At 40.1% G+C, this 16,772-nt stretch overlaps 1 long non-coding RNA gene across 2 annotated transcripts in view; it reads right to left on the minus strand.

Moving 5' to 3' along the window:
* Positions 1-16,772, minus strand: part of LOC147581190 (uncharacterized) — a 242,483-nt gene that overhangs the window by 105,065 nt on the left and 120,646 nt on the right. The window contains exons 3-4 of one of the 2 annotated variants that reach the window (XR_015251523.1): positions 6,311-6,395; positions 295-4,445 (exon numbers count right to left, since the gene is read on the minus strand). The exons of the other annotated variant lie outside the window; for it this stretch is intronic. This is a non-coding gene — a long non-coding RNA (uncharacterized LOC147581190). The remainder of the gene's footprint in view (positions 1-294; positions 4,446-6,310; positions 6,396-16,772) is intronic. 2 annotated transcript variants of the gene reach the window in all.

A 16,772-nucleotide genomic window follows, 5' to 3' on the forward strand; every position in this document is an offset into this window, starting at 1 on the left:
TAATAGGACTTGGATTTGCCCAATAGCTTTTAAAGTAAAAATTATCATTCCCCACCCAGTATCCCCACATACCTGCAAATGTTTATAAAGATCTTATTCAAAAGTTCCAAAGACAGTTGAGAAGAGTTTTCTATGGATAATTGAGACTCAACCACTGAATCCAACAGGTTTGATGCAGATAGATTTTTGTGGCTTTCAGAGTTAAAACACCAGGACCCCCACCTCCACCAGGAGCCCCACCTCTTTACATCTGTCCCCACTTTACAGATGAGAAACTCAGAGCCCCTAACCAACCTCAGGGCTGTGAAGAGCTGTCCTGGAATGCATGCCCACAGCTGACCCAGCAGCACCACACACAGCTTTTGACTTTTCGCCCTGTTAGTTACTTTGCCCAGATTTCCAGGAGACAGGAAAGCTCTGCCCGCCTCCCCACTGCCCCAGAGCTGGGAGTGACCTCCCAGAAGCACAAAGCAACTTGGCAGGGCAGTTGCTGTGAGGTCTGGGACTCCCCCAGCACTGAAGCAGTTAACTTGTAGGAAGACCTAGAGAAAGAAAAACAGACTAAGAACTGCCTTGTGGGGAGGAGGGCTAGAAAACGAGGCTGTTGCTGTTGTTTTCATTGTGTGCACTCTAATCAGGGAGGGTAAGAACAATGATGCATGTAATGCTGATTTTGGAACGTGTCCACGCAGCTTTTCCCAGGCTAGACAGCCTTGGGAACCAGTGATAGAGTGGCACACCAGGGGCACAGCCTCAATCACCAAGCCCAGGGCAGGGCAGCCTTTTCTGTGGATAAAATATGTGAGGGATGACAAGAATCTTCCCAGCATGGGAAGTGGCAGTAACAAAAACAATACACAACAGGGAAAACGGTGAAGGTTTTGCATCTCACAGCCTGGCCACGGGACGTGATAATTGAAAGATAGGAGACTTCTCCTTCTACTCACCCCATTCCATTTTTCTTTTTTGTTTGTTTGTTTCCTTTTTTGCATTCAACTTGCCCTCCCTTTTCTTCCCCACTCCCCTCCCCCAAACTCCCTCCACCACACTTTGAAGCCAAGATGAAAACCCTGTGTTGTGGCTGCTGGCACCAGGCTAGCACAGGGGGAATGGCTGAAGTGTGCTTTAGTTTAAGATGCTGTACTTTTCTCCCAAGGAAAAGGGGGGAAATCAGCTTGAAACAATACATTGCATTTTGCTGGCAAGCATACTTTATGTATCTAGGACCCAAACATGGTCCTAATTTTTCAAAGCTTTTGTCTTCAAGGATAAGGGAATAGCTAAAATGTGGCATCCTCCCTCAAAGTGAATGCATTGGGCTTTGGAGTGGTATTGTTTAATAAAATAAAACAAGGAGGAGGCAAAAGTCAGGCACATGAGCTTTTTGGTATTGACACAACTGCAGATCGTAACTTTCTCGAGTGTTGATGAAACAGCTCCTTTACTTTGAAATAGCACATTCGAGTTATGCTGTACTAAATGATTTTGAAGGAATGGCTTCCATATATTCACTTAGTTATTGCTTACCGGGCTTAGCAAATAAAGATTCAGGACACCCAGTTAAATTCGAATGTCAGCTAAACAATGATGAATTTTTAGTATAAGTATATGCCATGCAATATTTGGGATAAACTTATGCTAAAAATTTATTTGCTGTTTATTTGAAATTGAAATTTAGCTAGGTGTGCTACATTGTATCTGACAACTGTTCAAGTCATGAAAGTTTTTAAATCAACTCAACCTCCTAAAATTATGTTAAAATGTTAAGAGCCTTGTTACAACATGAATTTATTTGAGATTCACCAATTTGAACTTAGGAATATTTAATATATTGTTGTCACCACAACAAAGACTGCCTATACTAGGGTCCTTCCATGCCCCCCCAATCTACCCCTTAAATATACACACATATACACAGTAGCCCTCACTTCTCTGTTCCCAACCACACACACACACACACACACACACACACACACACGCACACACACATGCACATACACGCACATACACACACACACCCCATAGGGGTTTTAAAAGGATTTTATGTACGTATTTTTCCATCAAAGGAAGGATTGGCTAATATGTTACTTAAAGCAAAAGGTCGGTATTTATAATCAACTCCTACCATAGAATGTGTATATAGCTCCCACTTGGCCATTACTTAAAACTGCAGCTGCTTTGTCAAATAGTAATAGCTCGTGAGATCTAAATGAGGCATAATTATTTCTGGTTAAACATTTTTCTTCAATTTATCTACTTAATGCCCTGAAACGTGGTTTTATTATTTTATGTTTACTTAAACAAAAACAACCCATGTGCTCCTAGACATAAAATCAACCTAAAGGAACTACTTGGAAAGTTCCGCTAACCTGGTCCTGTATGCTATGTCTGCAAACACCTCATGTCCACTCTTGTTCATGTGATCTTGTGTTCACTTCAACTTGGACCAAGTTGAAGGCCTGGTATTTTTGCCTCCCATAGCTGCTATCTCTGAACATGACCTGCAAGGTTGGTGAGCTTCGAAGACATAGGGACTGAATAGGGGGCTAAAGAAAGACTAAGAAGGTTTGGAGGACCGTGCTGGAGAAGAAGATTCAGAATGGTTTGAAGTCTCCATGCATGTGAAATTTAAATTGTGCACTTAAAACCATTGCCTTTTAAATGATTGTTGAAATGTGCGTTTAAACGTGTAGCTGGAAGATGGTCAGGTATCATCTAGAGATTCATGCCTCTTTTAATAACCATTTTCCTCCCTGCCAAAACTATTTTTTTTATTAGATAAAAGGTTACTTTGTTAGAAAAGTGGTTCCTTTGAATCAGTTTTTCAGTGTAAGCTCAGTCTGGCTTCCTCTTACATCAACACCAGGAAATGAATTATTAGAAAACTTCTTGAACATCTGTCCACTTTTCAAAAAAACTAACAAACAAGATTTTAAATTTGAGGAGAGACTTGAACCTACATAACTTTCACACAAACCTTAACAGGGCCCATGATGTTTCATCATCCAATTTTCCAAACATAGTCAAGACGATCCCTTTGAGTTTGAAATTTTCATTATACAAAAAAAAGAATGGGGAAAAAATATAGTTACTCACCTCCTTACACACCTATTCATTACTCACCTGTTCTGCTTATACAGAACTATCACACGTTTACCAAATGAATCCATGTATCTGTGTAGCCAGTGAAGTAGGATGATGACTGAAGAGTCTGGAGAAATTGGCCTAATTTCAGCTCTGATACCAATAACTCTATAAACTTGGACAAATCTATTCTCCATTACTAGCCAAGAGACTGAGAAATAACAAGACATTATTTCTTCAAAGAACAAGAATGTAAGACCAGATGCTCAAAAATGTCTTCTTGTTCTGAAATTCTGATTCTATGTCAATTTCCATTAATGAGGCTTACTTTCTCCTCTATGTATCAGAGGTCAATGATTTTGCCAGTTAGTTGCACTTAATTAAACATATTTTTATGCACTTAATTAAACCTTTTTCATGGTAATGGCTTATTTTTTGGAAAACTTACACCCAAACAGAATACACTTTTGAACAGAAACACAAAGAAACACATGTAAAGGAGTGAAACCATCAACTATTACGTCCACAAATCCCTTACTTTGGGAATTAGAATTTGTAAGTATTGCATTTTAGCCATTGAATTTTCAAATGAGGATAACACAAGGATATAAATGAGTATCTATTCTTTCCGGTGGGTGTGCCCATTTGCGGCATCACAAATTCAAGGATTTTAGCTGCACTGGAGTTCAGACAGACATCCAGAGAAAATAACTTTTTAAGAGAGTAAATGACACTCTCATTGCTTTCAGAAGACTAATCAAATATAAAAGGACTTGGATCAATTATAGGATTGATATGGCATGTGGCAGATGCTGTTCTTTTAGAAAAAAATGCAAAATATGGAGACTAGGAACCAGGAACCAATCAAAGGAATATCTGAAAAATGAAACAAACAACCAGTTTGCTGATCAGAGCCAGGACCCAAGGATTATTGTGAAGAAATCATTGAAATCATCATTTGAATCTAGGGAGAGTAGAAATGACAACCTGGATAAAGGGATTGAGAGAGAAACTGCACAACAAAAGGGTCTGGAGGGAACTGGGAGAGCCCTGATGCCCTTTCTTCAGAACTACAAGCCTCCAGGGTCATCTTGCTTCTCCCAGCAGATCCATGGCAAATGGAAGTAGCCAGGGTCCTTCTTCCCACATTCAGACTTCAGTGATCTGGAGCACTGTGATATCCACATGGGGAACTTACTGCTTTCTCTGTTCCTGTACATCTCCTCTTTTCCTGACATGTCATTCCCAAGGCCTTTTGGACTAAGATCACTTAAAATGTTACATAACAAGTTATTATGCATGATGTCAATGCTGCCAGAACTTCACTGGAATTAAAGCTTTCCGTTATCTGCGTATTTTACCTGAATATATGTTTGGGGGGAAAAGCAAGTTTTAGCACATGTGGTTTATTTTATGCAAGTTTTATTACTTTGTTCATTATTTTAAGAATTAATCATGTCCTCTAAAATACAAATATAGACCTAGAGCCTGTTTATAACAGGTTCTCTCTCCAACATGAAGTTTCCTACACTGAGAGCTGAAACTACTTTTTTTTTCCATACATCCTTCTTTAATTGGACTGAATTATTATTCAAGTTAGCTTCCTGTTGCAAATCATCTCTCAATATACAGAAAATGTAGTCAATATTTTATCTAAGATGGCTCTATGGCTATATGGCTAACGTCCTTTTTGGAGCTTACTTCCCCACTGATTTCCACATTAGAAACTTACATCTCTGTTTTGCACAGGGGATCCCTTAGCTAGGTAGGAGTACAGCAGAAGTGAGTGGCCTCCCAGGAGCTTATAATATGGAGCCTCATAGCCAGTCTCCTAAAAACGGTACTGAACACCCTGGGTTACCTACCCTCAACTCAGATGAAAAAAATCCCTTTTTTTCCCCAAGAAGCTGAAAGGCACTTTCTTCACTCTGACTGTAACATGGACATGCTAGATGCTTTATCCCACCCCTCTTCTTCCACTTCATGGCAAGAACTGGGAGGACTTAGAGATTCTTGGAGCACACAAGCCACCAGCACTGTCCTCTTCCCCCTATGAGGCTAAAAGGCATATAGGTGTTGTGTCTAACTTGCCTCCTTCTCAGACTGTAATCACAGGAGAGCAAGAATTTGTTCACTCACTTAATAATTTTTTAACAACTATGTATATGAGCACGTGTTATGTGACAGAAACCATGCCAGGCAGATACAATGGTAAGCAAAGCAGGTGTGGTCTGTGCCATCAAGAAGTTTGCAGTCCAGTGGCTCAGTCAGTTAAGCATCCGACTTCGGTCCAGGTCATGATCTCATGATGTGTGAGTTCAAGCCCCGCATCGGGCTCCGTGCTGACAGGTCAGAACCTAGAGCCTGTTTTAGATTCTGTCTCCCTTTCTCTCCGTCTGCCTCTCCTCCACTCATGCTCTCTCTCTTGTTCTCTCTCTCTCTCTCTCTCTCTCTATCTCTTTCTCTCTCAATAATAAATAAATAAACTTTAAAAAAAAAAAAAAAGAGGGGCACCTGGGTGGCTCAGTCAGTTGAGTGTCAGACTTCGGCTCAGGTCATGATCTCACAGTTTGTGCGTTTGAGCCCCATGTGGGGCTCTGTGCAGACAGCTTGGAGCCTGGAGCCTGCTTCAGATTCTGTGTCTCCTCTCTCTGTGCCCCTCCCCTGCTGGAATGTGTCTTTCTGTGTCTCTCAAATAAATAAATAAATAAATAAATAAATAAATAAATAAATAAAACAGTAAAAAAAAAAGAAGTTTGCAGTTCAGAGAGAGAGCTCGCCATTAGTCAATTGATCATTGAAATAAATGGACAACTTTAAAACTGGCAAGTGCTGGGAAGAGATGTTATAGAATGTCATGAGGATATAAGGGTTTCCAAATACATATCTCAGAAGTGCTCTCATACAGCGCATAACACAGATTTGCGGGGGGGGGGGGGGATAACTTGAATGCATAATACATATCAATTCATTGAGAAAAGCTTCCCCAGTACTTCGCCCCTCTTGAATTTGATAAAGATTATATACTCGCCATTTATAAACTTCTGTTACAATCCAGTAATACAATATTAATTTCTTTCATTTCTATATGTAAAAGGAATTAATACATTTGTACGGTATTAATTTCTATCTGATCTGAACTTGCCAGCTCCCACACACAATGATGTCCACATTATAATAGCATTGTCTGTCCCAGCTTCTGAAATACACTTTACTGGAAGGTTACCTTCAGCCTTAGGAAGTTGCCTTCTGTATTTGTATCTGAATGGGATGACTGGAGGTAAATCTTCTAAATGGCCACTTTCCAATGCCTGTACATGAAATAATATACACTTATGAAATCTGTAAACTAGTAAAATTTTTATCGATCAATCTAAAAAATAATTAATAGCAAAAATACCCATTCATTCCAGAAGATGAAAGATCCAAAGTAACAAATTTTGGAAATTCATGTATGTAATAAACAAAACTTTTCTCTCTTTACCAATTGGAAAAAAAACGGGTGATAGTAGATGTCAAAATACTTGATTCTTCAAGAGACTGTAGAAGTTCGGGTGACCTTACATTTCTTAGTTTCCATTTCACATCTTTTAAAAGCTGTCAAAGAATTAAGTTACACCATATTCCCATGTGTATAATAGACTTTTTTCAAAATGTATTGATGATAATGATGGCAGTTCTTCCATTTACTTTTTCCAAACTCTAGCACAAAGCTTTAACAACTAAAGAAAAATTATTGCTGCTGCTGCTTAGAACGATAATAAACTCTGCCACTTACTTGTGGCTGTGTGATCTTGGGCAGACAACTTATTCTCTCACCTGTAAAATGAGTGAATTAAGACCTATTTCACAAAATTATTATCAAAATTAAAGATAACTAACATATGAAAAGTGTCTGGGACACTCTCTGAATTGCCATGGGACGATGGTGATTATTATAAGATTTTGGTGGTTTAATTTAGCATTCAAATAACAGAAAAAACATAGAATCCCATATGTAAATCATATCAGGAAAATAAGAAAGCCTCAACAAAATAATCCCCTCTCATGAAGTGTGTAGAGCCTGTAAACACGTAGTTAACAAAGTTAAAAAAAATTCCAAGATGAAGCTGTGCCGTTCAGATAGAATGAAAGTACTGGGCTCTGGGAATGAGACAAAAGGAAATAGACTTAAAATATTAACCAGAAAGATCACTGGATGTGAGACATCAGAGTCAGGATAAAACAAAACTGAGGTAGTTCCTTGGGTGGTTCAGTGAGTGGAAGTTCTGGTTCTGGTTAGCTGACAGCCGCCCAGAAGAGGGAGGAAGAACTAGGGGATCCATCAAGGTGCCACTGACCTGCTGGAGATTGTCCACTAAGTCTAAAAATGAAATTAAGCTCAAATTACAAGGACTAGTATTATATGCTCCAATGCTGCATGAGGTATCATTTGATCCAATAGAATAATCTTTTCTCACAGCTTAGGGAGTTGCTGCTACCAACTTGCACATAAGTCAACTCGAGAAGAAGGCAGAACTACTTTGAGAGGTTTAATATGTTATTCGTATTCACTTTTCAAATGACATTTATCCCAAAGGACATTGTGCTTTGTAGATAATTCAGTTTAGGTTGCCAATTGGTCTGAACTTATTAAAGTTATTTTCAGAAACCATGGCTCTGCCCCTTGGCAATATAACTGACTAACACATTCTGCATTTGGTAAACAGACACTAGTTTCTTTAAAATTGTTTATTTATTATTTAAAATTATCTACAAAGACAGTCCACTGGAAATATTGAACTGGTACTCCAAGCAGGTTGCTAATAATTTAGAAGGAAATGCTTCCTGATTTCACCACCTGGGTGAAACTACCAAATTTTCATTTTCTAACAAAACCTTAAAAGTACTCCTTCTGTTGCAAATTCTATAACATATGCTATGCATACAGAAGTCTTTAAATAGGATTAGGTTAATCCAAAGGCTTAATGTTAAAAAGTATTTGACTCTGGGTAGCATGGTCTCCAAATGTGTCACAGAGACATGTGGACTGGTCCTCACCACCATGAAATGCTTAAGAAGTATCGATCAAGTACTTGAATCTCAAATGGATGCCACATATTTACATATTATAATGTGTCTCTGTTCTCAAGGAACTCCTCTGTTCTAAGGAATTTACAAGTTGTCAAGGAGACATTATCAAAATTCATAAGTATATATATTATGTATAAACATATGTAACGAATATATGTGTGTGTCTCAAAAGTCAATACTGAGGGTGGGTGATGGGTATTGAGGAGGGCACCTTTTGGGATGAGCACTGGGTGTTGTGTGGAAACCAATTTGACAATAAATTTCATATTAAAAAAAAGTCAATACTGATAAAACAACCTAATTTTTTAAATGGGCAAAAGATTGGAATAAACACTTTACCAAAGATTTATGAATAGCAAGCAAGCAGAAGAAAAGATGCTTGAAATACGAATTAAAATCATATGGGAGGGGCACCTTGGTGGCTCAGTTGGTTAGGCGTCTGACTCTTGGTTTTGGCTCACATCAAGATCTCCTGGTTTGTGAGTTCGAGCCCCACACTGGGCTCCGCACTGACAGTGGGGAGCCTGCTTGAGATTTTTTTCTCTCTCCCTCTCTCTCTGCCTCTCCCATGTTCGCTCTCTCACTCTCTCTCTCAAAATAAATACATACATACATTCATAAATTTTTTTTTAAAGTTTAAAACCATATTGGGATACCACTATATACCTATTAGAAGAGCTAAAATTAGAAAACCTAATTATACAAGTATTAGTCAGAATGTGGAGAAACTGGAACTCTCATACACCTATATTGGTGAGACATAGAATGGTACAACCACTTTGGAAAACAAGGGCTCTTAATAAATCCATGAGAATAAGCCTGGAGGCATACTAAAGGCACACCATTATATGGTTATACAGCAGTCACAGCAAACTACTAGGGAGCACCATTCACATCCTGGTCTGTGTTCATGGTTTGCTCCCAGAAATGCAAAAAAAAAAAACAAACAAACAAACAAACAAAAAAACATAATCTGGGTAACCTCATGTGGCAAACCTTCCTAAGAAAGTTGGTTTTGAGACGAAGAAAAGGATGTAGCTGGGGTGCAGGCAGGAGCTGGTGAGAATAATATATCTGAAAACTGAACAAGATATGCCATTATGGAGACCAAGAAATCAGTGTTGCCAGCTGACTGCTGTATAAAAATCTAGAAATGAAAACGGGACAAGTGTGATTCACACTTGCAGATCCCAGCGATATTGGCCAAACTGGTAAAGAATGGAAAAACCGGGGCGCCTGGGTGGCGCAGTCGGTTGAGCGTCCGACTTCAGCCAGGTCATGATCTCGCGGTCCGTGAGTTCGAGCCCCGCGTCAGGCTCTGGGCTGATGGCTCAGAGCCTGGAGCCTGTTTCTGATTCTGTGTCTCCCTCTCTCTCTGCCCCTCCCCCGTTCATGCTCTGTCTCTCTCTGTCCCAAAAATAAAAATAAAAACGTTAAAAAAAAAAAAAAAAAAAAAAAAAAGAATGGAAAAACCCAGTCAACAATACAAACCAACATTGGGTTTTAAATAGAGCAAAATGAGGGGTCAAGTAAGTAAAATTGCTATAATGGGCAGTTTTACTATTAAGCAACATTGACCTTCAGAAGAAACAGAGCCATATTAAATAATGGCAGAAATTTGTTAGGGTTGGAGAGACGGTTGGTGTACATGGAGAGATCCTGTTTGGGGTTTCTTAAAGAGAAGTCAGGTGGGGAAGAGGACTAGGAGAAGCCAAGATGGTGGGGCATCAGGTGGGGATGGTATATGTTAATTTACTGTAATGAGAAAGCTCACAATTAATAGGAGAGTAGTAATAGCTGTTCCTTATTGATACTTCATTAAATGCAAGTCTCCCTACTCAGGGTTATACAGTCTTCATATAAAATTTAATCTAACCTTCACAACAACCAAATGATATAAATATTGCCATCCCCATTTTATAGATGAGGACATTGGCAACTAGAGACATAAAGAATTTGCCAGTTGACACACAGCATGGAAGAGGAACAGTTGGGACTTTAACTCAGGTCTTTCTTAATCGGTCACTTATCCAAAACTGGACCAAGAATATAAAGCTCCATTCTACAAAAAATGGCAAATACTATGAGTCCCAAACTCCTACTTAGCATTTAAAGTCTCTAGTTGGGGCGCCTGGGTGGCTCAGTAATTAAGTGACCGACTTCAGCTCACGTCATGATCTCACATTCGTGGGTTCAAGCTCTGAGTCAGGCTCTATGCTGACAGCTCAGAGCCTGGAGCCTGCTTCCGATTCTGCGTCTCCCTTTCTCTCTGCCCCTCCCCCACTCACGCTTAGTCTCTCTCTCTCTCTCTCTCTCTCTCTCAAAAATAAACATAAAAAAATAATAATAAAATAAATCCCCCAGTTAACAGAGAGAAACTGAGTATGAGAGGGGAACAGAGAGAGGGAACAGTAAAATGTGCTCCAGGGGCGAGGGAGTTACCCCTTCTCAGTATTTTTTATTCCAATGGGGCTCCTCCCAAAGCATTAAAAGTAGTGTTGCAAGTTTTTAGAAAGTGGGGAACAGCTGGTGAGCAGTCTCCACTTCACAATGCTTGTCCTGCCTCACAGTTCTCCAAGGTCATTTCAAGACAGCAGGGCCAATTATCTCCTGTGTCATCTGCCTTCCAAATGCATTTGCAGATGTAAATAAGAAGCCATTTATTCTCTTTTTAAACTTCAAACTGCACTTCTGAGATGAAGTTTGAGTTTCCCAGAAAACCTGAAAATTGTATATGGATGAGAGGAATGACATGAACTTAAAATTTCACTTTACACTGCCTCTTAACTCAGGTCTCACCTGAGACACCAGTGCCAGGGTCTCACCCTAGATCAGTGAAATCAGAATCTCTGTGTGACAGACCTGGGCATCCCCATATGTTAAAAAAATACCTTCTACCTCAGGTGTTTCTCTTTTTTTAATGCATATTTATTTTGAGAGAGAGAGAGACAGAGAGAAAGAGAGTGTGCATGCAGGGGAGGGGCAGAGAGAGAGAGGGATAGAGAATCCCAAGCAAGATCCTCACTGTCAGCACAGAGCCAGATGCGGGGCTCGATCTCATGGCAGTGAGATTATGACCTGAGCCAAAACCAAGAGTCAGGTGGACGCTTAACCAACTGAGCCACCCAGGGACCTTTACCTCAGGTGTTTCTAATGTCCAGCCAGGCTTGGGCACAGTGTTTGGAACTGACTCATATTTATCAAAAACATAAATTATTTTTTTAAAGAAATGTTACCTCTCCCTTGCATTCTGCATTGTCCCACAAGCCGTAGGGACATTAAAAAGCAGTGTGATGGCCTCATTTTTGTATTTGAAAACTTGGAAATATCTCATCCTTCTGTGCCAAAATGTCTCACTCAAGGGGAGGCTAACTCTCTCAGTTCTTGCACACAGCCTACCTAAAGAGAAGCAAGGGGACACTGGATCCCAATTCAAGTTCCCTGTCTTAGATATAGGTAACAGAGGCCCAGGTAAGTAGGAGTGGGTAAGCTCTGCCAAAAGCAGGCCAAGTGACAATTTCTCAGCTGCTTGGTCTTCACATTAGGGGCTTTTGTGAAAGCTCAGAAAAGAACATATATGTGTATTATCAGCATCAATATAAGGTCCAGAATTTTTCAAGTTTCCAGAGGTTAAGTCAGAGTACTGGAACATCCTTCCACTTACAGTTTATCAGAAAAAGAAACTGTTTAAATGCTAGGAAATATCTGACATCATTCAATTGTAAAAATGACTTGAGGTCTTGCTTTCTCCGTCTCTCACAGCTCCAGGCACCCACATTACATGTATTTCACAGGCAGTGTCTGGGTGCAATGGGACTAGGTGACAATCAGAGCATGGATTCAAATCCAGGCTCATGCACCGGTAACCATGCAACCAGGGGCAAGTCATTGTCCACAGTGATCTGTAGAATGGGGGACAAAGAATACAAATGCTACCTACCTCTAGACACCAAGTCAAAGGGAGAAATAACACATATCAAGGCATTTTCTAGGAAGCCCTATACATATAAATTGTCTTTCATTATTTTTTTCATTTGCATTACATGAGTTTTAGCACCCTGCCAGTAGTCAGAAATGAGGCTAAACCTCTAGCTAACCTCAGACTAATTGGAACCAACCTTTGACAGCTTCCCATTGGCTTGCTTCCATGTGTGATGGAGTCCTCAGACTTGCCTTGTTACCCCCTCAGGCTGGTAGAATGGCTATAGTAAAGTAGGCGATCTTGTCTTCCCCTGGTACACTGGATTGACTCAAAATTTGCAATTATTGGGAAGCATTGTGTCCTTAATCACAAAGGGCTCCTGACTCATTTATCAAAATCATAAATTTATTTTGAAAAATGCCACTTCTCCCTTGCATTCTGTAGGAAAACACTCACACTCAGAGACTCTTTGGTATCCTCAGCAGCCTTTGTGGACCTCTTATTATTACTGCACATTGTTAAGACCTTAAACAGCAGATTTCTACCTACCAAATGAAAATTGGATAATTTAGACAATAAAAGAGAGAAATCACACTTTTTCTTGAATTAACCAGATCACAAGTTAAATAATTCTGGCAAAAGCAGACCATATTCTGCACTGTTTAGTATAGTAGCCACTACCTATGGGTGGATATTAAGCATTTGAAAAGTGGCTAGTAAAAAATTGTGATGCACAATACACCCGACTTCTAAGAGCTAGTTTCAAAAAGAAAGAATACAAAATAAATCACTAATTTTATACATGTTAAAATGGTAATATTTTGGCTTATTGGATTAAATGAAATACATTTTTAAGCTAATTTCACCATTTTCTTTTTTCTTTCTTTCTCTCTTTAAAATGCTTATTTGTTTTGAGAGAGAGAGAAAATGAGTGCACGTGAACAGGGGAAGGGCAGAGAGAGAGGGAGAAAGAGAATCCCAAGCAGGATCCATATTCAGTGCAGAGCCCACTATGGGGCTCAATCCCATAACTCAGGGATCAAGGCCTGAGCCAAAATCAAGAGACCGATGCTCAACCAACTGAGCCACCCAGGTGCCCTTTTTAAAAATTTTTTTAATGTGCCTACTGGAAATGTTTAAATTACATATGTGGCTTGCATCATATTTCATTCTATGGTGCTGATCTAAATCTTTATGTTACCCTCAGGAAAACTATTCAGTTTTCTAATTGTCTCTGCAATGCCCACCTGGATAGAGCTTGTAAACTTAAGCACACAACAATAAACAAGTACGACTAAGTAAACTGTCACTGTGTGCATGTGTGTGTGTGTGTGTGTGTGTGCGTGTGCATTGTGTGAGTGTATGTGAGTGTGTGTGAGTGTTTACAAGTAGAACTAAGAAGAGACTGTCTCAAATGTCTTTGATAGCTTGAAATAAGAGCTATGTCATTGCTGGAGTGGTAATATAGAGAGACAATCAGGAGCAGCAGCATCTAGGAACATATTAGCAACTCAGTCTCCAGCCCCATCCCAGACCCTACTGAACCAGAAACCGGGGTGGGGGGGGGAGACTGAAACCCATGCTTTGAAAAGCCCTCTAGGTGATTTTGATGCATGCTAAAATTTACAAACCATTGTCCTAGATAAATTGAAGCCTGAGGCAGGGATTTCTCAGATAGAATATGCACGATTTTACCAAAGCACACCAGCCCCTTTTAATACTTATCGCTTTTGTCAGCACAGCACACAGCCCAGAGAGACCAAAAGATGACTTAAAATGAGATCGTTAACTTTCAACAGTTTAACAAAGGATAGTCATACTTCTACTAAGAGGTCATTTTATTAAATTTAAAATATCTTGCACATAATAGACTCTCAATATGTATTTGATCATTTATTGACTTTCAAAATTTTCAGAGACATATTATAGTTAAACACGGAAAGAATTAAATGTTGTTCGTGGGTGCTGTTGGTGACTCTCCCAAATTGCCGTTACCGGCCAGGGTGCCCATTCCCTCAGCTGCTGCCAGTGGTGAGGTAAAGACTGACCTCTGTCATATTCTCCAGACACTTGCCTTGGGCTCTCTGGTGCCACTTCACTAGGAAGCGTAGGGAGGTCACATCACCCCCATCACCACATCACTACCTACATCGCCTTCACCACAGCCACCATCATTGCCATCACCACCTTCACCACAGCCACAACTCTTAACCGCCATCACCTCCTTCACAATGGCCACCATCACAGCCATCACCACCTTCCCCACTATTATTACACCCACAACCTCCCTCCTCATTCCCAGCAGATGACCAATACTGATAGGAAGATGAGAAAGGCTGGTCCCTTTGTGTCAAGGTGAGGCAACCCTGCAGTGAGATTTAAACTTCCCACAGTCAGATCAAGGATCACCTCCTTGCCTGGCTCCTTTCTCCTTCCCCTTCCTTAATTTGCTCCACACTCTCCCTCACAAGAGTTTCCCCAAGACTGGATTCACATAGGAATGAATCCCTGTCTGAGGAGCTCCCTTTGGGCAACTTCACCGAGACAACTGTATTAGAGTTTCTTCCTTTATGTTTTATCTACTGAAAATTTTAAATAGAGTCTTATCATTACCCAATCAAGTGCAGAATGCTTCTCTCCGTCATCAAGCAGTAATTAGGAAGTAATGATTAGGAAGTAATGCAAAATAACTTAATAATATCCCAAATAAAACATATATAACAGGGTAAATCTGTACATATTCAGCTATTCTAAAACAATGTTAACCAAGTAGCCAGAGAAATGGAACTAACATCAAATCTTCCAGAGAACCAGGGGAGAGGCGTGTTCATCTGTTGAGGTTAGAACAATGGTTTTTAATCATTTGGAATTCTGGAAGTTTCTAAGAATTTGGTGAAAGTTAAGGATCCTCTCCCATAAATAGGTACAAAAACACATGTACACAAAATTTTGCATGAATTTTCAAAAATTTTGTTAGTTTTCTGAAGTAAATTCTAAATTCTAGGTAAAGAATTGTTAGATCATAGTAATAAAACCCCATAATATGAAGGATTGAAAATTGCTTCTATTTAGTGCCAATAAGCTAGTTCTAATGATATTTTTAATTTTTATTTAATATTCTATATTTAAAATGTGGGGCAAAATCTAGTAACATTCAATCCAAAGACAGGCTTCTCAGTCTTTCCTCCCAGGCACCGTGGGCCCACCTGTCCTCAGAGTCTGCCTGCACAGACCCTGCCTCAAGCTGTGACTCAGACACCAGGAGGCCAAGACTGCTGGCTCACAGCCATCTCAGCCCACCCCAGCCCCAAACGAGGCTGACTCTATTGCTTATAGGTCCAGAAAAAAAGCCATTTGGAATTAATACCACCTCCTCCCTGTCATGCCTTGTTACTACTCCAAACGTAACAACCCCTCGAAATCTCTTCTCTTCAAAGTTCCATCTCCATACTGTCCTCTGCTTCCCCTTCTGTCTTCTATCTTCTCTCTAATCTTCCAGACCTTCCCATTCTTCCTGCTGGATCCTCCATGCCAAGATGAACAAACCTCTTTATACTCTTTACCTCTTTACTGAATGCTCATTTCCTTTACTCCCTTGCCTTAACTAAACTGGGCTTTCCTTCCAGACACAGCTAGAGCAGATGCTTCTATGCAGTCTTCCATGCTCCATGGATCAGGTGAAGGGGGTCGGTAGAAGACTTGGATTATTTTTTTTTTTTTGCACAGATCAGCACCACCCTTGTCTTCTGGCATATTCCTATCCCAACCTTATCATTCGAAAAGAGGCTTTATCTTCATCATTTATTTTAGGAAATTTCATTATGTACCTACTTATTGAGTAGAAGGCCTTACTTTAAAATTTTGAGTTGAGGGGCGCCTGAGTGGCTCAGTCAGTTGAGCATCCGACTCTTGATTTTGGTTCAGGCCATGATTCCAGAGTCCTGGCATTGAGCCCTGCATGGGAGTCCACACTGAGCATGGAATCTGCTTGGGATTCTCTCTCTCTCTCTCTCTCTCTCTCTCTCTCTCTCTCTCTCTCTCTCTCTTTCTCTCTCTCTCTCTCTCTCCCCTGCCCCACCTCTCTCCCTTGTTTGCATTCTCTCTCTCTAAAATAAAACAAAATTTAAAAAAATTTAGTTGATTATATATATAACAGGTAACTTTAATATAGATGTATTAAATAGAGTTTCCTATAAGTAGGACCCAAGCCAGAGACTCCATTATACCTGACTTATTGTGGGGACATTCTCAGGAAACTCTTATAAGGGAAGGAATGAAACAGGCCAGAGAAGGGGTTTTGCTGAACAAGGGTGTGTTACTTGCCTGACTGTGGGCAGATAAGCTCTGCTGTTTAAATCTTGCTAAAGAGTTCTCCCACTTTGAGGCAGAGGGGATCAGGCAGCATTCAAGGTGCTGAATATACAGTAATAAACCAAACAGACAAAAATCTTTACTCCTATGGGGCTGCTGTTTTCTCTGGGGAGGCAAAATGAACAAACACTTAGGATGTAAGGAGGTAACAAATGTTAGGAGAAGCTAGAGAGTAGATGGGCAGGGAGCACTGTTTTGGATAGAGTGGTCAAGGAAGGCCTCTCCAGGAGGTGATATACAAATTGAGACCTGAATGTAGTGGGGAATTTAATCACACAGGCATCTGGAAAGAAAGCATTTCTGTGGAACATCAGAGGCAGAG

The sequence above is a fragment of the Puma concolor genome, chromosome B2 (assembly GCF_028749965.1).
Source record: "Puma concolor isolate L17-30 chromosome B2, mPumCon1.1.hap2, whole genome shotgun sequence".
NCBI lineage: Eukaryota > Metazoa > Chordata > Mammalia > Carnivora > Felidae > Puma > Puma concolor.